Raw genomic sequence first — 23,397 nt, 5'->3', positions numbered from 1 at the left:
GATATTTGTTTGTTTCCGGGACAAAGTCCTAGAGCTCAATTATCATCCAGGTGGTTTACGAGGAATTTTGAAATCCAGGTAATGACTGAATCAAGGTCCTCAAAGATCCTGAAAAATCAAAACACTGCAGTAGCTCCAAGGAGATTAAAAATCAGGATAGTAACCCAGGGTCTTTAATTAACTATAAATTCACTTTTTACTAGACGCTGAGATTTGCCACCAAAGCTAGCTAATGGGATTCTTGCCACCAGAAACAGAACAACATTCTATTAGAATGATGCTCATATTGTTTCTAGAAAATACCACTTGGCTCACTCAGCACTCAGAGTTCTAAAGATACCCTGGTTGGGTCAAGCAGAGATAGATAAACATGCCTGGTTAAGAGCGATTGGTAGAACCAGGGGAGAGATGTGAGGGTTTCAGGCGGGTAACTGCCTTCAGATATTGGAGGGTGGGTCACCGTCTTGTGGAAGGTGGGTCTGATTTGTTCCCCATGCCTGCAAACCCCAGAGGAAACAGATTTAGGCTCAACAAAAGGAAAACTGATTTGATGATGAGAGCTGGACAAAATGCTGCCCCTGGAAAGAGAAAGTTCCTCGACTAAACATTAGGTATTTAAATTGCACACGACGGGGTGTGAGGTGTGACAGGTCTTTCAGAGCTTCCCTGGGTTCTGGACTAGATGAACTCTTAGTCCTTCTAAAACCTGAGGGAAGTTGTTTCATTTTTAGACATTTCCTGAAGCCAGTCGTATTCTGTGTTCAGGGGTGGGAGAGGCTGCATTTGTTCTGAACGAAGAAGAATTAATGAAATCGTATCAATTTTAGAACAGTTCTGACAGCCTTTCCTCTCTGTTTAGCCCAAGCTCTTCCTTTCTTTATTTAAAACTTGTTGATTACAAAACATAGCACTAATTAGTAAAATGAATTAGAGCCAACACACCATTTGAAAGCTGATCCTCCGAGTTCCTCGGGGAACAAACTCGAGATGAGAATCTGGGGAATTGTCAGGCCGGAGAGTCCCTTGTGTTCCAGAGCTGCGTCTAATCCCAGACTGCTTGGATGTTTGGTTTTTTTTTTCTCATTTTATTTCAGTGTGACTAGTCCTGCTGTGGTTATTATTTATGAAAATTCCCTGGAGAGTTTTCTCTAGAAATCAGTCTGGTGTGTTGAGTAGTTTTAGATCACATGCATCTTTTTTTTTTTTTTCTGAGATACTTTCAGATAGTGTTAGTGCGAAGGTCATCGACAGGTAAATAATCACATTTTTTTGCATATTGGAAAAGGAATTTTTTCCTCAAAAAATACGTCAGTTCTCTCTGGGGTTTGGACGGTGGACATGTGGCCTGGATGAAAATCATAGCCTGATCATTCAGATCGTTGGCATCCTTTCTTCCCCCTAGACAGCAGTCCTTATCAGAGTAAGTCCCAGTCTTGTTTTTGTGTTTATTGCAAACATACGAGAGGTTACATAATAAATGCGCCTTTAACTTTCTGCTCTCTCTCATCCTTTCTGTCTGGAGCCAAAAAATGGCTCTTATGGGGTTCTTCTTTTCTCCTTTTTACCCCCTCCTTCCTTTTTTTTTTTTTTTTTTTTTAAATTTCCTTCCTGAGCCTCATTATTTCGATCATTCATTTCGCTCCACCCCCTGTGTGCTGGGCAGAGCTAAGACATCTGTAGTGATGTCGGCTGTTCCTCCGAAGCTAACCGGCCCTTCGATTTCCGTCTCTCCTGGTCAATCCCGAGATAAGAAAGACCCCTTCATTTTGAGGCTGTGTCATGCCCTCAGCCAGGGCTGAGCTCAGAACACCTGGGGGATCCTCATCAGTGTGCTTCTATCATCAGAAATCCCTAAAAACATTTAAGAAAGTGAGAAATGAGAGAAAGAACCAAAGAAAAATGAACCCTTCTTTACCGTAGGTGCTAAGACAGTACCTTACAATATGCGCTTACCAACCACTGGTTCCGAGGCCATTCCCTTTTGGGGGTCCAGGGAGCATCAGGAATGTCTCCCCCGAGGAACCTGGGGGCCATCTGTCTGGTCCACTTGATGGGGTGGATGTTTTTGTTGGAACAATGCCTTCCCAACTTGGGAATTTAACCAAACTGACCCCAGCCTCCCAAACCTGGAGGCTCAGTTCCTGTGGGGCATTCAGGCCGTCCCCTAATATCTTCAGGACTACAAGTGGGAGATCACAGGCTGCGTATCTAAATACTTAGCAGGTGTAAACAGCCAGGTTTAGGAGAGAATTCTCAGATGCCCGTGCCAGGGTCTCGTGCCAGGACCATCGTCGCCTGTTCTCTTCTCTCCCTGCTCTGGCTCTGGAGAGGCGTGGGAGATGCCCCGCTGCAGATCCAGGCCCCATCCCCAGCCCTCCCCCCAACAGCTAGTCCTTGGTCGAGGGACACATGCACTTGGGGAGATGGCGTGGTTTGTCTTCCAAAGGAGGAACTCCCAAGACGAGTCCTGGCCAGGCACTAGAGCCAGGCTCAGAGTCTGTTGTTCTGGAGATTTCTCGAATCCCAGGATCCCGAGTGTGGTCCAAAAGGGGCACCGGGCTCCAGGCCTCTCTGGCCCATCACCCTGCGGTGCCGGCAGGTGTGTGGCTGGAAGAGGCCGGAGCAGGACCCTCTGAGGCAGTGTTACTGGGTGTGACCTGCAGACTGGCTGCCGGTTCAGGGACTGTCACTAGTCTGCAGGGAGATGAGGAAACGTGTGAATCAGAGCATCTCTGCCTCCATCAAGAACGTCTTGCTTCCAAAACAGTAATGTCAGCCAGATTAGCTGGCTTACCATCACACACACACGCACACGCACACGCGCGCACACACACACACACACACACTCTTTGTCTCTGTCTTTGAGAAGCACTCCTGGAAGTCCTGGGCTCACGGGGGCCTTTCTTGGCTGAGTTCAATGCCTGAACTGCTCAGTGATCTTGGCTTCCACTGACCCCTTAGGTTCTTCCTGGGTTAAGAGTCTGTGATACCACCTATGTATTCATCTCCCTGGGTGCTTTACGTCTTCCCTTCTTTCCCTGCTGAAACTCGGCAAATAGGTGGGTCTGGAGCATCACCCTGGAGCTGGTGGGGGCTTGGGGACCTGCATTTCTAACCAGCTCCCAGGATGACCCCTGTGTGTGCCCTGCCCTCGCTGGCTCTCTGGAGCAGGGAGCGCTGTCGGGGTGGGGGACTTGGAGGGCAGGGGGGCCTCCCCCCAGGCTAGGTGGCCGACAGCTCTGGTCCCTTACACACTCTCTTAAGTACAGGGGAAGCTGTATTTTAGTGTAGAGCCTGTTCCCTGCAAAATCTGTTAATCTTGTTACCTTTTGAGGAGGTGACGGAAGTGATAAAAGCATGCATCCTTTGGACTGTGGCGGCCAGGCTGAACTCGGGTTCTGAGAAGGACGAGGTCTGAATGCTCCGTTTCCTTCCCCCCAAAACTGCCTAATTCCCCTTCTCTTTCCCCTCTTCCCTTCCTCAACTGTTCTCACCAACTGGAGCCCCTGCTGCTGACTCTGGACTTGGGAGCAAAAGGGAGAAAGAGGAATTACAGCAAGCTGGGGAGGTGGTAAAATGAACATCCTGGCCTTCATCGCCTCCCCTCCCTTCCCACCCTGGCCAGTGGTTTGTTAGCTTGAGTGGCAAACATCGCAGTGACAAGCAGCCTTATAGCAGGTGCCAGCTCTTCCTGCCACGTGTGCAAAAAGCCAGCCCTGCCCTGGCTCCGCGGGCCCAGCGGGAATTTAAAGTGCTTCTCCTGGAGTGACTTCCTGTGCCTGAGGCACCATCCATCCCTGTGTGTAGGTCACAGAAATGACCAGGGCGGTGTGGGCACATGGTGGCTTCTGCTCGGGGCTCGTTAACGCAGCGAATAATTACAGAGGATGACGAGGGCTCAGGTCCTCAGCACTTTTTTTTGTTTTCAAAGCTCCCCAGCTTCGCTGGAACTCTTGATTCCGTCACACTCTTGACTGTTTCAGACCGCTCTTGGGATTAAGTGCTTTGTTTCTGCTCATAAAATGCTATAAAGCTGCTGGCCTCTATAGATGCATTTAAACCTAAAGAACCAGTCGGTTTCAACATGCTGGAAGTTTCTTTCCAAATGTTTTCATTGCAATGTGGTGTAAAACTTAAGAGTGTTTGGGGGGGTAATTAAACGTATGCAATTAGTGTAGTGTATAATGGCGCTTCCTGTTAATTTTCATAGCCCAAGTGCTGTTGTTCCTTCATATCCTTCCCAGCCCCATGGGCTTCTTTGCTGTTACTCATACACCAAGGCTGCACCCTCCTCAGGACCTTTGCACCTGCCATCCCCACAGCTTAGATCAACCTTCTCACAGAATCCACACACATTTCTCCAAGTCTCTGCCCAAGCTCTCGCAGTATCCAAGGGGCCTCCCCTGACCAGCCTTAATGACTGAACTGACACCTCCATCACTCCCCTAACCAGCTTTTTACCTTTTTACATATCTCACAATCTAAAACATGACTTTGGTTTGTTTTTAATCATTGCATTGTCTGCCTTCCACCCCAAGGCTGTAAGCACCATGAGATTAGAAACTTTGCTTATGCATTGTTGTACCCCCAGGACCAGGACTGTACTGGCCTAGAGCAGGTATTCTGTATGTACGATTGAATGAATGAATTCATGAAAATAGATTTTCTCCTCCTCATTGTGGCTAGAAAAGTGTATGTGTTTGAATTCCGGGTGAAGAGTACATTTTACTCAGTGAAGCACTTTGCTGTCCATTTTATAATCCATTCTGAAAATAGATTTTGTGTTCTAAAATATAGTGAATGTCATATTCATGGTCTACAGAAGAGCCCTTAAGGAGAAGACTACATTCTTCTAAGTATTAAATAAGGTGGTTTTTTTTTTTACATATATTCATTTTATATTCTTTTTCACCATGTTGCTTCATAATATTGAATATAGTTCCCTGTGCTACCCAATATGAACTTGTTGTTTACCTATTTTACATGTATTAGTTAGTATCTGCAAATCTCGAACTCCCAATTTACCCCTTCCCGCCCCCTTCCCCCGACTGGTAACCATAAGCTTGTTTTCTATGTCTGTGAGTCTGTTTCTGTTTTGTAAATAAGTTCGTTTGTCTTTTTTTAAAAATAAGGTTTAGTATTACTAAAAACAACCCGGAAACACTAAAGTTCAGATACCTGTGTAAAAAAACAAAAATAACCCATAATGCCTTCAAAGTCAACAAAAGTGAAGGCAAATTTTATTTACAATTTTGTAGATTTTTCTCGCTTCTTAATGCACTTCTTAAAAACTGAGAATGTACCAGTCTTCATAGGTAAATTTATATTTTTTACCCCGCTTTTATCATATAGATACACTGCAATCACCGAATCATTGCTCTTTGACGTCTAGGGTTCTTCCCAGCATTTTTTCAGTATTAGAAGTAATGAATGTCTTTGTATAAAATCCTCTGTTCCCTTCAGATAAAATCTTTACAACAAGGGAACTGAGTTCAGCAGATCACTTTTAGGATGATGTGTGTTTGAAAAGTGTTGCTGTCCTTTAAGGATTATATACTTCTGTCAAGACAAGACAACTCTCTTTACTCCATTTAAATCTTTTTTGTCTTACAGTCTGATTTGTTCAACACCAAGATTACTATCACTAATATCACATCTCCCTGTTTATATTTTTTAACAATTCTCTATAATTTTGTTTCCAGTGACGTCCCTTAGATTTATAGTTATGCTTATAACCATCTGAGAGTTTTTGCCTGTAGTGGGTGGAGTTGAGACATTGATTTTGAATGTGAATTTTAACCTCCCCTTTATTTGTGTGTGTACGTGAGTGTTGCCATATTTTCTTCGTTTTTACCATGGCCAATTTGAAAGATAATATGGTATTTTAAATATTGGTATGCTTGCCTGTGCGCTTATTAAATGCACAATTAAATGCGTCATTTCTAACTACTGAAAAAAAGTTACCAAAAAATCCCCTACCTGCAGGACAAATAATTTATTTTTTTTGAACAATTCTTTCCCTCCTCTTTCTTTTCTTCCTGCCCTTATCAATTTAATTAGGGCTCATGGACTCAAGGATTACATACATTTATTAATTTTTCTAGGTTCGTCCCCTGGCTTATGGTTTTATATATTTACTTTTATAACAGTCTTTTCTTTTTTTTAATTAAAAAACATTTTTCCCCCTTTAACGGAGGCACTGGGGACTGAACCCAGGACCTCTTGCATGCCAAGCACACGCTCTGCCATTGGGCTGTACCCCCCGTCTCCCTATAAGGGTCTTTTCAACCATCTTTATGTTGTACCCTGTGTGTTCAGCTGGCTTCAGTTCTTCGTCCTCTAATGTAACGGCTTCTTTCTTGAGATCTTCTTTTTTCTATTTTAAGTCAAGAGGAAAAACTTTTTAAAAAATGTCCTTCTTACATTTATAACAGTTTTAATAAGTCAGGTTTTGTGGGGAGAGAATTGTATTTTCTCTTATACCCATATAATTCAACATTTACCAAAATATATCCTGCAGAACACTGCTTCCACAGGATACTATGGGCGCCCAGTGAAAAGCTGGATTAAACAGTGGTTTCTTGCTGCAGGACTTATCCAAGCCTTTCAGATTTGAGCGGGGCCTCCAATCCTATATCTGACCAGCATGTAGCAAAATTAGGTTAGCCCATGTTTCCTTCTATGGAGGGATACTCCTGTATATTGTTTGTGCTTTTTTCTTGAAATTTTTTAATGATGCCAAATAGGTCTAGGTCCTTTTCACTAACTTCAGGTCTGGTGGATGCTAAAACCATTTCATTTGCAATGATATGATTTATCTTAGGGGGAGGGTGCAGTGCAGGGGTAGAGCGGGTGCTTAGCATGGACGGGGTCCTGAGGTCAATCCCCAGTACCTCCATTCAATAAATAAATAAACCTGATTCCACCCCCCTTCACCAAGCAAACAAATGATTTATCTCTACTTTCTTTCTTCAAGTTTTGTCGTTTGGGATGTAAATATACTCGAGCTCCGCACCTGGATTTGATGTGATTTCATTTCTCTTGTGTCGGTCCAGCTCCCCACTGAGACCGCGGTAGAGTTGGCCCTGCTGGAAGATGGTTAAACACGTGCCTTCCCCCCAGCCTCCCACTTGCCTGTGTCTCCATCTGAGTGCCTTTTGTATGCAGACATCCTGCCTTCTTTTATCCTGTTTGAGAACAGCCAGCACATAGATCTCTACGTTTTTTTTTTTCCTGTTTGTTTTTCAATTCATTACTTACAAACTGTCTTCTTATCCTGAGTTTTTGCCTCTCCTTCTCCTTTTTGTCGGTTAAAGAACACTGCTTGTGGCCCTCCTGGGATGCTGGACGTTGTTGGCAACTGCCCGTAAGATGTGCTGTTAGTCCCTGAGGGTGATGGCGGATTGCCCAGCTCAGCCCACACCTTTTTTCCATTTTTTTTTAAATTAGTTCATGTTTTCTGGTTTATTTTATATTATTTGTAGAGTTTGGAATTGAAGTCCATTCATGTAGTTAAAAAGCCAGAAGTCGTAACAGGGATATATTGAGAAGTCTCCGTCTTTTCTTGGTCTCCCAATTCTTGGCTCCCTCTACAAGTGACAACGGTGCTGGATTTTTTATATCTGTATGGAATTCCTTTATGGGCACATAAGCAAACACAAATAAGTTCTTCCTCTCTCTCCATGCTTTCGTCTCTCAGCACTAGAAACAGAGGCTGGGCCTGGCTCAGCCTGAACTAGTTTCCGTAGCGTGGCAAGCACTCCCCTCTGCTGGGCTGAGATGGACTGTTCCTTCTGCCTGTCCAGGTGAGAGATCACCATTGGTTCTTCCTTTGTGGGTACAACCTGCCAGGTGTGCCCCCCGCATGCAGGGTCCTCAGTTCCAGGGCAGCTCAGCAAGGAGGCACAGCCCACGATGCCCTCAGCGTGCGGCCGACCCCCTCCCACTCCTGGTCCTGTCAAGCCGTGTGACTCAGCGTGTCCAGAGATTGTCGTGGCATTTTGCCATCGTCACCAGCTTGGCATCTGAGTGTGATCAGCGGCTCCTGTCACTAGACAGCGTGTAGACTAGTTGGGTGTGGTCAGACTGGTAGGCGAGCGTGGTAGGACCTAGGATTGCACCTCCCTCCACGCGGATGGCGGGGAGCGGGTGCTCCTTCCCTGCAGAGTTTGAGAACCACTGATGCCGAGTTCTTGGAGGTGCAGTGTGCGGAGATTGTAACAGAGAGGAGATGACGGGGGGCAGGATGAACACTCCGGGTGACTTGAAAAGTAGCTGTGGTTTATGGGAGAGGGGCAGATCACTGCCTAATTCTGTGGTGCCTGCAGCCCCAGGAACCCAGAGCCAATGGAATGTAGTAAAATCAAGGAAAACCTTTTTCTCCCTTTTTGGACATTTGTGAGTTCTGGTTTAGAAAATGTATCCAAAGAACCACATTACTTAAGTCGAGACCGTGCTTGGGGGTTGGGTAGAGCTCACTGGTAGAGCATGTGCCTAGCATGCATGAGGTCCTGGGTTCAATCCCCAGTATCTCCATTAAACAAATAGGTAAATAAATAAACCTAATTACCTCCCCCCAGAAAGTCAAGACTATGCTGCTATAATTAGTAACCTGTCCATCCATGGTGTGATTTTTCAGTGCTGTTTTTCTGTATAGACCACGGAAGCTGGCTTTCTTGGTCATTTTTGTGTGCCTCCCATGTTAATCTAGGTGGTTTCATTTCTTTTTTTTTTTTTTTTGTAATAGTATTTGCCATCTGAAGTTAACACTTTTATTGATGGTAACTTCCTCCCATGCAGTCACGTCCAGTGGAAAGTGGAGAAAATGGCCTAGGGCCCTCTCTTCAACAGGAAACTCCACCCATCTGAATCCTTTATAAACTAAGTCACTCTCTGACATTTCAGGTGACCTGACACTAACTGTACAAAACTTTGGGTCCTCTTGAACAGGATTTAAATTCTTGTGCCCCTCATCACCCCATAGAGGCTGAAAAGCCCTGTGGGAGGAAATGCGAAAAAGTGAATGGACATATGGGGGTAGATCGGAGGGCAAAAGAATACTTCCAGGCAGAAGAGAAAGAAAGAAAATAATTAAAGGTGTTAGGTCATATTCACCTCAAATCTTTCCTTAGCAAAAAAGGTGACATGACCGCTGATGTCCAAAGTTGAAGGATACTTTGGCGAGTAATGTAGAGGTGAGAATATTTATCACCTGAGCATCAAGTTAGCTCTGCCAGTGTAATCTCTATGGGGCCAATATTATGGTATCACCATTCAGAGCCTCCGCCAACAAAATTAAGTACCCCATTGAAGTGCTGTGATTCAGTTTTTTACTCTCTTGCAAAAAGTATCACATCTTGTATTTCACAGTCTGAGGAGAGGTGTTAAATGTAAGAAATGGGATTTATTTTTGAGGCATTAAAGAAGGGGCAAATTATACAACTGACGGCTGTGGAATAGGCCCATTAAGGTATCAGTGCCAGTTTGTTTGACACAAGCCACGTCCTGCCACGGTGAGGAGCAGGTGGTTGCATCCGATCTCGGGCATCCTTTGAATGGTTTTTACAGGCTTTCTGGAAACTTCAGATAAGAAGCAGTAAAGCAGCCTTTAAAAAAAAAAAATATGTATAAAGAAAACACAGTGTTCTCTGTCACATGCTTGGAATTCGAGCCCGTGGTGTGACTCCCTTAGAAGAGGTGCCACGTGTCAATTATTTCAGCCATCTCAGTTTACTTATAAAATAAATGAAGTCAGCTCTTGGCCCCTGGAAGTCCCCAAAGGCCACTTCCATCATTTACTCCTCTTTCCAACCCTGGGATGACCTGGAGGAGCTGGCTTAATGACCACATCTGAACCCAAAAGAATTCCTGATCTTTGCGTCTTGTCCCCAAAAAAAAGAATGGGGAAAAAAAAGAAACAGTCTGTTCAGCAGGCATCTAGGAGAGGTCCAGGGCCTTAGAGTCTAAATTTCTCTCCAAAGTATGGCAAGAAAAACATCAGTGGGAGAGTTAGATTGAGGGAATCTGTGCATCTGGTCAACTCCAGCTACAGTGAAATATGAGGAAACAGAGATTATTGGATCACATCGTGGATTCAAGTTGTTCTGCCGAGCACCGTGTCCTGAGCACCTGCTGGTGGAATTCACAGGGAAGGCTGGTGGGGCACCAGGATGAATGAGATACGGACCCAGGACTCAGGAAGTGATCTGGAAGTCCAGGGAGCCGTGTTCATGCAAAATAAACCCACCCTGAAGGTAAAACCGAAGGGATCAGGGAAATCTCAGTGTCCGGGAGAGCTGGGGCACATTTAATGTCCAGCTGGGATACCAGCTTCTTCCTTTTCTCCCTCTCTCCTTCTTGTTCAATTTCTGGGGCATTGTACGCATTCCCCTCTTTTGCTCCTCCAATCAGATGACGGCCGAGAGCAGCAGTGGCCGTGATAAACGCTGCGATCTGGAACGGTCGTGGGCTTTGCCAGGAAACAGCGGTTGCATCCACTGTAATAGAACATGAGCATCCACAAGTCCCTGGTCGCAGACAAGCCTTGTGTAAAAATGCCGACCTGCAAAGCTGACAGTCCAGCCACTGCCTAGCTGCTTTTAAGGATGTTGTACAATAAATCCTTTCCATAAATAATGTTGATGGGGTTAAAAAAAAAAAAAAGCTGAACTTCTCAAAATGTCACGTTTCTTTCTCAGCCTTCGGACCAGTAAGGCAAGGATGCCATTCTTTCCTGGGAGATGGCAATTTAGGCTTAGATTATGTTGTGTGTAGAAACATCAGAGAGGGGAGAAACATCGAAACCTAAACCCTTGTTTTTTTTTAAAAAAAAAAAAATCTTTTTGTAGAACCATAAAAGAGAAACAGGTAAACGCCCACTGGCACTCACCGCTGAGATTGCAGGAGTGTCTCTCCCAGGCAGCTTTGCAATATGAATAAAAACCCCAGTGCCCTGCCCGTTGTTTCATGGCCCTTGGACGTGCCCAGGAAATCAGAGAAGACTTGTAAAACACTGCATTCACAGAGCCCAACATTTCGCTTTACCACACTCACCGCATACAGATGCATCGACTCAAATCGGAACAAGATGTGATCTTACCGAGAAGGAATCCTTATAACATTACGTTACCTCCCCCTGAAAATTCCCCTAAGCATGTACAAAATCCAGAAGACCTGGGGTACTGAAGAAAGCCTTCAAGGCTGAGAAGCGAGCTGCGTTTACTTTCCTTGTGTCATATTATATATACGTATCACGATTATGTCAGCGATTAAAAGCATCGTGGTGTTGCATTATGAACTGATTTTATGTTTAGGATTAAATAACTCTCCCCTACACCCCTGCAGATTCCTTTTATGTCCTAAGGGCAAACCCGTTCTCTTGGGTCAGGAATGTAATAAGGTAGGTTTTCCTCTCTCGGGGATATTGTGTCTGTCTCACTGTGTTGAAATTGATGCAGAAAGCTCTTCAGAACAAAATACAGTATTTTCTTTGTATACGAGCCAGCAGTTGACTAACCCACGGGGAATTCTCTGTGTTGAGCATTTTAAAGGTATAGGTTGGGAATGTTTGAACTGCTGATGCTCAGTGAAAACCACTGGGAAAGTGGATTGGCCGCGGCTCCGGGAAGAGATGTCTCTCAGGCTGTTTTGAGAGGGGGAAAAAAAAATCATTAGTCTAACCAACAATTTTTAAGTGATAAATTAATTTAGGAGAATTACCCAGCTCATTTTAATCATAATGGTTCAAGGCGGAAATAAAGAGGAATTACAGTTTGTGTAAATGTATGCACATGTAATATAAAGGCATTTAGCCACCGAAAATGAATTTCCTAAAAGGACGAGTTTTCCCTCCATCAGATGTATGTGGTATTAACACACCCCTCCTGGGAGCTGAACCACAGACTCTGGGATCCAAAAACAGCCAACTTAACATTTAAAGTAAAGGGGAATGTCTCTTTGATTTGATAGCTCTTTCCAGACCCCCAGTTTCCAGAGGTCAAGGACATTTCTAACCAAAGATAACTTATTTAACCCTTGTAATGTTAGTTATTGGTTTTGATAATACCCTGGATTCTAGGATCTTGGAATACATACAAAACAGAAACAGTATACACTGTGTGCGTGTGTGTGTGTGCGCATGCGTCTATAGGAACAGATCTTTTTTCTTTCCTTTATCCTTTGCTTCTGTAGGGGTGCAGATCACCCTCTCTTGTCAGTGTACTTTCTGTTACATTTCACTGAAAAAAAAAAAAAAAAAAAAAAAAAACTCTGGGAAATTTCCCCCTTCTGGTGAGCTTTTGGCCCTTTATTTCTGAAGCACTATCCAACTCTTTCTTGACCATGACTTTACCACTGTTTTTTGAAGTTCCACCTATGTGTAGGTGGGAAGCTTAGCCCTGGCTTCTGTTCTTAGTACCTATGTCCCCACCTCCTGGCGCACTGTTGGGTAAGTTTCTGAACCTCTCCCAGGGCCGGGCAAATCTTCCTGCTGGAGATGAAGGATGAGGAGAAATGAGTTGAGTGGAGAGACTGTGGACAGTCAGGCCGGGGGGCAGGCGCTGGCTTGGGCAAACGTACAGTGCATACAGCCTGCAGGAAACAGACGTGATGGAAGACAGAGCAAGAATGGCCATGATGTGGCAACACCTCCCGTGGCCCTGGACGGTGGACCTCCACCTGGATGGATGCAGACGGTCCAGAACCAGGGGCCCCACCTGGACTCTGTGTTGATACTTGTGTCGGGTTGAGGTGCCTGAAAGATGAAATGTGCAGAAGTCACCCCGCAGGTAATCTAGAAAAGATAACAAACCTAGACTTCACTTGAAATACCCAGGTGACAAAATTCGGCCCAAACATCAAGTTTCAGTTAGCTTCAGGCTCTCGTTTTTTGGGCAAGTGCATTCACTATTTTTTCCCTGTAGAGTGTTAGCATACATGAACTTTTAACCAGTTTCTGGGCTGTTATAATCACCCTGTATTAATATTCTGTTCTGATATGCAATGTGGAAACAATTATGCAAGCCACCTAGATGTTGGACGCTGACACTTAAAGGGTCGAATGAAAACTTTTTTAAAGTTTTAAAGTTACTCAATATATCCTCGCCACATTTTCCTAGGGAAAACATGCTTATAAAAATACGCTTTATAGAATCAAGCCCCCAAATTAAAAACATCTTTTTAGGAATAATTTGGCACTTCTTGAGAAATGAAACTCTTACTTTGGTGGGGAGGTGGAAGGTGAAGAAAAAGATAAAGAAAAAAAAAAGAGCAGAAACGACTGAAATTCATGAAAAGTCACCCTTCCCCAGAGTGATTTCAGCACCTGAAGAATGGTGCTCAGTGCCAGGGGGCCTGGCTTCCCAGTTCTCTTTTGGCAGGGCCACAAACCGCTTTGTGCACGCACACATACTCTTTCATTTTTAAATTTTTTTTTTAAAAAGTTACCGAGTTTAAACCTGCATCTCAGTGTTCAGTGCCTTCCCTATTTCCGATTGAAACTGTACAAGCAACCTGACTTTCTTGTTTCTGTCTCTTAAAACACTTTAGTCATGGTAGGGGGCAAAATTTCCATTTCATTAATGAGATTTCCACAAGCCGATTAAAGAGGAAATACGCCCTTCAGTCTTCTGTTACTTGACGGCGCTGCATTAGGAAGAAATCTTTGTATAAACTGTCCAGGAAAGCGAGGGCCACGGGGCAAAATTCCAGTGAGACAGAGTGTAGCTGAATCGCAAGGGTAACGTGGCCTTTTCCTCTCTCCTTCATGTGACGCTTTATTGAATTATTTCAAGAGAAACCTATGGTAAAACATACGATTATTTGCTTTCTACAAATAGTGGAACATAACATTGAAAGTTAGGATTAATTACCGCTTAAACGTTAAGAGACCTTGCCCCCAAAGTTATGTCAACATTGTCACGGTGGGCAGAAAGGAACTGTGGAATTCGTTTTCATTAATAACGAATGGGAACCAACCAAGTTAACTCTGAATTATGTCATTACTAGTTCAGAACCTCAATTTACAATTGAAATATAAAAGGGCGCTCTGCTTGGCATACCCTAAAGGCATATGAGATGCTGAGGGTTTATCCAATTGTTGAGAATAGAGGAATCACAGGAAATTGCTTCTGTTTCCTGTGGCTTCTGGTTCTCAAAGTACAAACCTAAGACGGCGGCTTGGGGGCCTGGAATCTACTGAAGCCAGGGACCACAGCGGGTCCAAATGCAGCATTTCCAGTAACACATTCCTCCAACAACTATTAATTGAGCATTTACTCTGTGCTGGGCACTGTTCCAGGCACTTGGGGTACATCACTGAACAAAATCAATACAAATCTCTGCCTCTGTGGAATTTACATTCTCGTGGGGAGGCAGACAATAAATCACAAACGGTCTCTGTAAGTAAATTATAGCACGTTAGAGGTGATAAGGGCCATGGCAGGCGGGCAGGGAGTTAGAGCAGGAGGGGCAGAGGGGAGGAGCATTCAGGGAGGAGGCAGCTGTGCTGGCAGGGGGGGTGATCAGTCTCAGTGGGGAAGCAACATTCCCAGAAGGACTTGAAGGAGGTAACATCATCTTGGCTTAGTGGCCCCATCCTGGATGTCACCCAGGTGTCTCCAGCTGCAGATCCGAGATGCCCAGCCTCTGAAGCGGCATTCTCCCTGAAGGCGCTGGCTGTGCACTTTCTTCCGTGTTCTGTCAGGTCCCCACCCCCGTCTCCACCCTCCATGGTCTATGTGGGCTTGAATTCCCTCTCGTTCCATGTCCTGCCTTGCTGGACACTCGGTCCCCGCTGACGGCTCCCTTTCCTCCACTCTCATCCACCGGACTGCAAGATATCTTCCTTCTCCAGCTCCGCAGATCTCCTGACAAAGGGCTGTGGAACAGAATTGAATTTTACAGAGGGCTTGGGGGAAGCAAAGAGGGCTCAAAACAGTGAGCAGCTTAAAAATGGAGCACTGTTGACTTGTGTCAGCCCTTCCTTGACCCCCTCCATCCCAGGACTGACAGACAAGCTGGTTTCCCTTCTTCAGTTCACGCTCTCCACCATGTTCTAGACATTTTCTCTCTTTCCGTCCGATCCCCCTAGACTTACTGGATCTGGGAAGCGGTCACTGGAAGAGAACTTACCTTTTATTGCCTTATCGTCTTCTGTTGACATCTGCCTAGGGCTCCTCCAGATACACCCTACTGCGGTTGGTGCACCCCGTCCCCGCCACTTTGTTCTGTCTCTTTTGTTCTCGCCTTTACTTCCTTTTTTGCTTCCCTGTTTCTTAAACACTGATCTCCTGTCATTTCCAATTTCTGTCCTTCTTCATCCTCTGTACAATCTCTGTAGGTGATGGGATTTCAAACTGGGTTTTGTGAAATCCTTAAAATTCTGTGTATTGGGATCACCAAAGACAAGAGAGGGTGGGGGAAAGGGGCTGCCCTCCTTCTTCAGCTACAAGCTCTCTTCGTCTCTTAAATCTTTATGTTTAGACTTGTCTTTGCTGTTGGAGATGTCCTGGAGGCACTTCCAAGATGCCATGCCTCAAACAGAAACAGAACCTCTCCCAAATCTGTTTGGGCCTCTGGTGCTATTATAATGTCTCAGGATCCTATGAAAGAGGAACTCTGGTACCACCTAGTATTCCTCTCTAATTCACCACAAACATATTATTCCCAGTATCTCTCAAATGTAGCCCTTCTCTCCATCCTCATGGCCTCTGCCCTTAGTTCAAGGCCATAGCTCTCTCTTGGATAATTGTAGCAGCTCCCTAAATGGTCTCGCTGTCCAGTTCCTCCATGACACCTACTAGGGTTCCCATTTATAAACACAAATCCAATCACTGCCCTGCTCAAACCTTCCCTTGGTTGCCTGGTGTCTGATGCCTTAGTCCAGGCAACCCCCGTAAGGAGGATGGCATGTGAGTAAATTAAGAGTTGATTGAAAAAGGGTTGAGTTAGTTGTTCCGCATGTTGAAAAGCTTGCTAAAGCAGAGATGTCCGAGGGCTTCCATTCCATCTTGTTTTGGTAAGACAAGCCTAAAAAGCTCTGGGCAACGGGCCGGCCAGTTTTCTATGACGCGGGGACTGGTGCATTCTTTGGATGGCTTACTTTTTCATTGCCGAGGTGTCCATGATGTGGCAGCTAATTTTTAAGCAGTATTTTTTTTCCTGCATTCCTACAGCCAGCCTGGGATGAGATCCAGTGGACGCGTCTTGTTCAGTCTTGGCGCTTTGGTGTTTAGCCCAGTAACCGTCTTATCATAAATAAGCATTGAGTTCATAGTAAATGAATGAGTCAGCCCAGAGGGACTGCGGGCAGATTTCCAAATGGATAATTTTGCCTGCTTGCCAGTCTCCTTCCCTTCTTCCAGTAGTTCTTGAGATTTGCCTGTGTTTCTGCCATCAGCAGTCGCCACCCACTTCTTTGTTGCACACATGCTCACCTAATCTTTTACTGACTGCTGGGGCTTCTCCCGCAAAAGGACTCTCCCTTCACAAGATGATGGGCAGACGACCGTCGGGGAGAGTCATGGCCAGGGATGTGGTTTGGACTGGGCTGGCCCCAGAATAACTTTTTTTTTTTTTTTAATATATGAAGAGCAGGGTTTTTTTTAATTTTATTAATGTATTTTTGATGGAGGTCCTGGGGATTGAACCCAGGACCTCATACATGCTAAGCACGCCCTGTACCACTGAGCTATTCCCCCCTCCCACAGAATAACTTTTCTCTCCCCTATTTTCAAAGGATTTTATTGAGAAAAGAGACTCTTCTCCAAATGCTAAAAGTAAGTTTGAAGTACACTTCATTGTATTTGTTATTATTTCAACAAAGATTTTAGTCATTAAAATGATGACATCAAAACGAATAAAACAGTCTGCTGGTTCAAGGGCTGATCGCTGTTGTGCTCAGAATCAGCCTTCAGTCATGTGGACAGAGCAGGGTCTCTTTTCTAAGGGCAGTGAAGACAGCGACTACCCTTTCGAAGTCAGGTCTCATCTTTAATCCACCTTTATTGGTTTCATCCTTGAATCTTGAGTTATCTCTTCATCACATTCGATGTCCAGGCTCTTCACAAAGAGCAATGCTTGGATGTTCAAGTTCCTGGTGGGTTGCTGCGATCATAAAAATTAGGACGTAGTTAAAGGCAAACGTTTTATATCCGTCTAGGTGACGGGACTCTTCCTACTTTATATCTCAAGCAGAAAAAGTCTGTATCTACCTTTGCATTCAGGGAGACTGAAAATTTTAAAAATGAGTCTTCCTTATTCTTCTGAGAGCTAATCATGATGTGTGTGTGTGTGTGTGTGTGTGAAAATACCTTAATTTAGCATCTTAAGTTAAAAATGCAAAGGGTATTGTTAAAATTACTTGATTATCCCTATCTAACCTACCTTTCAAAGTTTTATAACGAAAGAATTCTTTTGACAGTAGGTTCCAGTGTAACTGCTAGGCAGGCACTAGTTGAAACTCTTACTACACAGAGAAACTACCCATTAACTCTCCTCGCTCCTCATGGCAGGAATCCACGCCCACAAGGCGAGAGGATTTTAATGCTCTGGGACATAATCCAGCTTCTGAAATCTTTTGTTTGGTGTTGCATTACTATGGATGGTGGTGCTTTCCAGATAATGCTGGACTTGTAGAGATGGTCTGTCCACGTGAGCAATGGATTCATCTGGTCCCTGGGGGAGGCTGCAGCTTACGGGCACCTTTCCTGGACCCCCTGCCCTTGCCTTTCTTCCCCGCCCAAGAGGTGGTTGAGGAACAGGAAGTTAGGGCTCTGGCCACCTCTCCTTGGGAGCTGGACCTTGGGACAGAAACCTTGGCACCTAACCGGCATGGTGGATTTGCTCATTGCAACGAGATGAAACAGAAGACGCCTTTTTGGAGACTGGTACTCCAAATGATTTCATTCCATGATTACACAGCTGAAATCATCTTGCCATCTGGATTTAGTAGTGTTCTTATTACTCCTAGAATGGCTACTGCTAAATCCTTACCTGCTTAAATAACTCTTTGGATTTTTCTTTTTGGTGACTACCCGCCCCTCCCCTGCTGCCATCAGTTTGTTTAAGGAGAGTTTGTGTTTTTTATTTTTTTATTTTATTTTTTCTGGCTGAAACAGAAGTTGGTACTTAAAAGAAGAAGAAGAGTAATGAAATTGTGCCCAGTAACGTGAGAAATGATGTAAACAGTCTTAGAAGCTTGGAGGATCTTTGCGTTTCTATTTAAAATCTACATGGGGTTTAAATATTGGCTTTTCCAGAAAAGAAACTCTGAGTTCTTCCACAAAAGCCACCTTCTGAAACTGTAAGCGAGCCCTCTTAAAAGAGAAGAGTTACGTTTATGTTTTAGTAAAATAACTTGGAATTCCGAGAGCAAAACTGTAAGAGAAAGCGCTCTTAAGTTCTCAAGAGGATTAGAGGCCCTTAACCCATTTTTAAGAATGAGAATATTTCCTTTTTACCTAAGTAAAACGAGTAACATTCATTAATAATACTTACATTTTTGTCTGTTCGCTTCTCAAAAAATGCAACGTCTTGAAGTTTTAGGTCACCTCAGCATTAAGCCAGTGTATTACTCTTGTGCACGTGAGTGAGTTTGAACCTGTAACACGAGCACTTCTTGTTGGGGAGTGGGTATCAGCTGAGATAAATTATATCACAAATGATCCATTTACACTGAGGTCTTTTATAACTCAAGGTAATAAAACTAAAGGTGTAGAGATTCTGAATTACCTGTGCTTGAATTTTTCCATGAATTTTAGTGAAGATAGAAAATACCAGGTTTTTAGAAAATACCAGGTTTTCCATCGCGCCCTATTTTGCATGAAATGCCTTGAACATAACATATGAATAGATACATATTAGCCTATGATGCTTTAGTTTGGATTCGTGTACAACTCTGCCCAAAGTGTAGTTTTCTCCATCTTTCCCCCCGTTTATACACCTTGAAAGATGAGGGAGGAATGGATACACAGAGAGGTTGTCATATACGTGAAGCCCCAAGTTGTTAACTCTGTCTGGATCCAGTATGAAATGCACCAGGAAATACTGTCATAAAAGTATGTGCTGCCCTAACTCAGTCTGTCTGTGGATTGTATGTGTGTGTGTGGATACAAGTTGTGATTAAGATGCAACTTTCACTTCCATGGGAAATCGTTTGCCAACCCCAACCCCTAGATACAGCCCCCTGGGGGAATGCAGACGCAACCTGGCTGTTCCTGGAACACTTTTCCTATTTCCTCCCGCAATCTCCTCTGTTACCAGAGTCCATCACCAGGTACACTTCAGTGGTTTTCCCTTTTTTTTTTTTTTTTTTTTGGTTGGAGGGGACGGTAACATCTTTATTGGGCTATAATTCATATGCCATGCTATTCACCTGTTTCAGGAATACAACAACTCAGTGTGCTTGGATATATTCACAGAGTGGTGTAACCATCACTCCAGTCAATTTTACAACATTTCTATTACCCCAGTAAGAAACCTCATCTTCCAGTCTCTCCTCAGCCATAGCCAAGCACTAATTTACTTCCTGTATAGTTTTGCCTACTCTGGACATTTCGTATAAACGGAATCGTACAGTATTTGTCTCTTTGTGACGGACTTCTTTCCTTACCGTAATGTTCGCACTTGCTTTTAAATGTGAGTGAACTCCACCATCCAGCTTACCTTCGTGGGGGTGGGAGTGAGGGCAGTATTTTAAGGTGATTTCCATTCTGTAAATTCAACGTTATGAAGCCCTTTGTCCAGATGTTTCCCTTAAATAACGCTGCCTTTCTTACCCATGAAAGAAAAGAATTTCATTACAGATTTGTAGCTCGAAACAAGATTTTAATAACTGTCAGAGGGACTCCTTGTTAACCAAGAAACATATTTATTTATTCCTTTTAAACCAAGAAGCTTGTTTTAATTTTTGCATCACCCTTATGTGTAATAGTCACAAGTTAGAAATAGGAAAATATTCTACTTTTAGAAAGAGAATGCAGTCTTGTACCCCATGTCTTGAGTCCTTTGGATGTTGTTTCTGTACAATTTTATAGTTAGATCAGAAAACTGAAAGCTACTCGGCTATTTTTATTAGGCAGTGTGACCTGAGACAGTCGTTTTGTGAGGGCTTCATGAACATTCCTCCCACAGCAAACAATTACCGCTTTTTGAATCTTCTGCTCAGAAGATTGATGGGTGCCACCAAAACCATTTAAGTTATTTTATTTATCTAAAATTAAAGTGCATATTGAGATAAAGGGCCTCTTTCAGCCCTGATAGTCTCTGCTTCCTGCTTTTTTCGCTTCTGCCTGCTGGAGCCTTGAGGAATCCAATCACAGTGTCTCCCTCACAGGATCCACGTCATGACAGTTGCAAAACTTCTCCAAATGTTCCACGGAAACCAGGAAGACGTAGGCCTCCCTTCAGATGGAAAATTTGCAGGGATTCTCGTAGAGAGTTTCCTTTTCGGCAAAGCATTTCGATCTCTCCCTCAATTCCGTTTTCGTGTAAATTAAATTGTACTTGATTCTAAATTATTTCCCCCTCTTTCTCCTTTTCAGAACTATCTTTGGACCAAGTAAAGAGATCGTCATTGGTTTATAATATAAAGGCAGGAAGCCAACTGAAAACTGAGCTCTCTTCCCACTGTTTACTTGTTGGCATCCCATCCCATGCCAGGAGAGAAAAGGCTTTCTTAACATACTTCCTGAGCAAATCCTTAGAAATTTCAAATGATCGACTTCTGTTAAACAAATTCATTAACTCAGCCTCATTCATGAGCTAACCTGGTAGCAATGTGAAAAGACTTAGAGAGGATTAAACATTGTTATTTCGATATCCTGAGAAGGAAAGTCTCTGTTTCATGTTTTTCCTTTTTTAAAATAGAATCACAGCTTTCAGTTCATAGCATATTCGTGTACCAAGATACAGAGGAACGTAGCAAAGAGATAAATGAGAACTAGAACAAGGGTACAGCGAACATCTCTATACTTTATCGAACCCAACCCCCGGCATCCGCACAGCGCAGCCCCGTTCTTGGGTATCCGTATGTGAAATGCACTCCTTTCCAAGTCTTTCTCTTCTCTTGTATGAAAGCAGTGATGTTCTGTGTGCACATGTGCGTACATGTGTGAGAGTGTGTGTGTGTGTGTGTGTATATACATGTGTACGTGGATGTTTGTGTGCGGAGAGAGATCGTAATTACCTGAACACGATTCTACTAAAGACCATAAGTCTGCTTTTACGTGCACGTTGGGCTTTGAAAATCTTGGCAGCTTCCCTCGCAGAAACTTTTTCAATGGGTGAAAGCATTCCGTGTTGTTTGAGAAACACTAGATACCGACAGAAAGCCTGTGCGGGTATCGGATGCTCACGGGGGAGCTTTGTGGAGATTGTGTTGAGGCTTGAGTCTGAAGTTTTACATTTCCTGCCTTCACCGTTTTCAGGGGTGCTTTACGGTCATATTTTCGTCACAACAGTAGAAGGAATTTACCTTCTGGATGTTAAGGAGCTGACTGATTTAGAGAGTGAATCGCAGGCAACGGCGAGGCATTTGTCTCCATGGTTAATGTGAACCTCAGCAGAGTTTGAATGGGCCTCTGCACACCTTCCACACACACTTTTGAGCCATGCTGGAGCCTCCCCTCCTCAGGGAGGCGCACCCATCCACAGAAAGATGCTTTCTGGGTGGGAGTCGGTAGGCGGAGAAGGTGCTGGAAAGAAAGCAGAGGTGTGCCCCCAAGGTTCCCCAGCAGCTTGAAGAGTAGCTTTGTTGGAGGAGCAGCGAGCATTCGGGATAGACGGATAGCGTGTGTGTGTTTCATCCGAAGGGTTAGGAAGAGGCTGACGGCCAGCTCTGAACTCAGTGCAGTGACGGAGCAAGAAGAAAGGGACCTGATGAGCTTTCTGCTGCTCGTGAAAGAAAAGCTTCATGCTCCCTCATTTTCCTTCCAGCATCACCGCAGCCTCAGAGGTTGACGCCAAGCACTGGGCTTCTCAAAAAGGAAACCCTTCAAAGGAAGGAGGACCTTCCACTACCCGATGGCCACGCCCACTGGAGTGATTCCCCCCTCCCCACCTTTCTCTGGGCCCCCAAAGCTCCATGGGGGAGTGCAGGAGATGGGAACCCGAGTCTTGGCTCATCTTGCTACAAACATGAGCGCAATAGCCAAGTGTCCACTCGGTTGGTTGGCCGTAGATTCCTGAGATGTCTTATTTGTTCCATCTGTTTCCTGAGGCAGATGCTTACCATCCCGGTCCATCAGGAAGCTCAGTGGTTGGACTCCGCCTTTCTGGGGTCGCCTGGTCCCGGCCTCTCGTCCTGTTTATTCAGACGGGGAGAGTCCGCAGTGGTCCCGCCGAGAGAGTTGGTATGCCCACGCCGTAGTTTACACCATCTATCTCTTTCTGGCTCGTGGGCCTCTGGCAAATTGCATGTCTTTGTGTTGGATTAGTTTGGAATTTAATCATGCATTATTCTTCCCCTCCAATTAAATTATTTATACATTTGATTAACGTTTTCACTGCTAGGAAGTCAAATTTTCAATGAAACCACAAATAAACTCAGACCCATTGGATTTCAGTCCAGCCTCCCACGGGATCAGCCTGTCTGTTGAGTGCTAAGAATTCACTGTGTATTACTCTTCTTAGCTGCCAAAGATTTTGGTCCACCCAGACCCAGAAGCAGGGCACAGAGTGGGACGTCTGTCTGGCCAGCTCCCTCCCCTCGTGTTAGCCTAGGACCCTGACTGTTTTTCTTTCCTACTTCCTCCTCTTTTCTCTGGCGCTGAAACATACCCTCTTCTAATTTTGCTTCCTCAGGCTCAGGAGCCAGCCTTCCCGAGAATGTCAACAGCTCTGTTAGCCCAGGAAGGAAACTTTGAAGTCATGTAGTTCAAGGGAGAGCGAACAAATGGCCTGCAGGCCAAATCTGGCTACTGCTTGTGTTTGTCCAGCCAAAGAGCTAGGATTTGACAGTTTTAAATAATTGGGGAAAAAAACTTGTAAAGAATATGAAAATTTCAGGACACGTGTCTATTTCGGTGTCTGTAAGCCAATGGCGGTACCCATTCACATACGTGTGGCTCATGCTGTTCTCCTGAAACGCGACAGAGGCGAGGAGCCCTGGGGACACTTCTTGGCCTGCAAATCGCCAAATATTTACTCTCTGGCTTTTTTACAGAAAATGTTTGTGGACACCTGACATTGTTCATCACGCCCTAATTTTACAGATGAGAAAATTAAGGTCCCAAAAGGTGAACTGACCTGTCCGAAGGTACACAGCTCATCAGAACTTGGTCTGGGATGCGTCCTCCGATGCCCGCCCCCGCCCCCGCCCCCATGCTCTTTCCTCTGTGATGGAAGATCTGCCCCAAGATGAGCACTGGCCACAGAAGCCAGAGCAGCTTTTTAAAGCAG

At 44.5% G+C, this 23,397-nt stretch overlaps 1 protein-coding gene and 1 long non-coding RNA gene across 2 annotated transcripts in view; both read left to right on the top strand.

Annotated features, from left to right (window-relative positions):
* The window catches only part of GLI3 (GLI family zinc finger 3), a 265,844-nt gene that overhangs the window by 223,651 nt on the left and 18,796 nt on the right, over positions 1 to 23,397 (top strand).
* LOC116665062 lies at positions 6,828 to 13,284 on the top strand. Its single transcript, XR_004321650.1, has 2 exons — positions 6,828 to 6,870; positions 8,508 to 13,284. It is a non-coding gene; the product is annotated as an uncharacterized LOC116665062 (long non-coding RNA).

The sequence above is a fragment of the Camelus ferus genome, chromosome 7 (genome assembly GCF_009834535.1).
Source record: "Camelus ferus isolate YT-003-E chromosome 7, BCGSAC_Cfer_1.0, whole genome shotgun sequence".
Taxonomy (NCBI): Eukaryota; Metazoa; Chordata; class Mammalia; order Artiodactyla; family Camelidae; genus Camelus; species Camelus ferus.
This window is presented reverse-complemented; position numbering and strand designations above follow the sequence as displayed.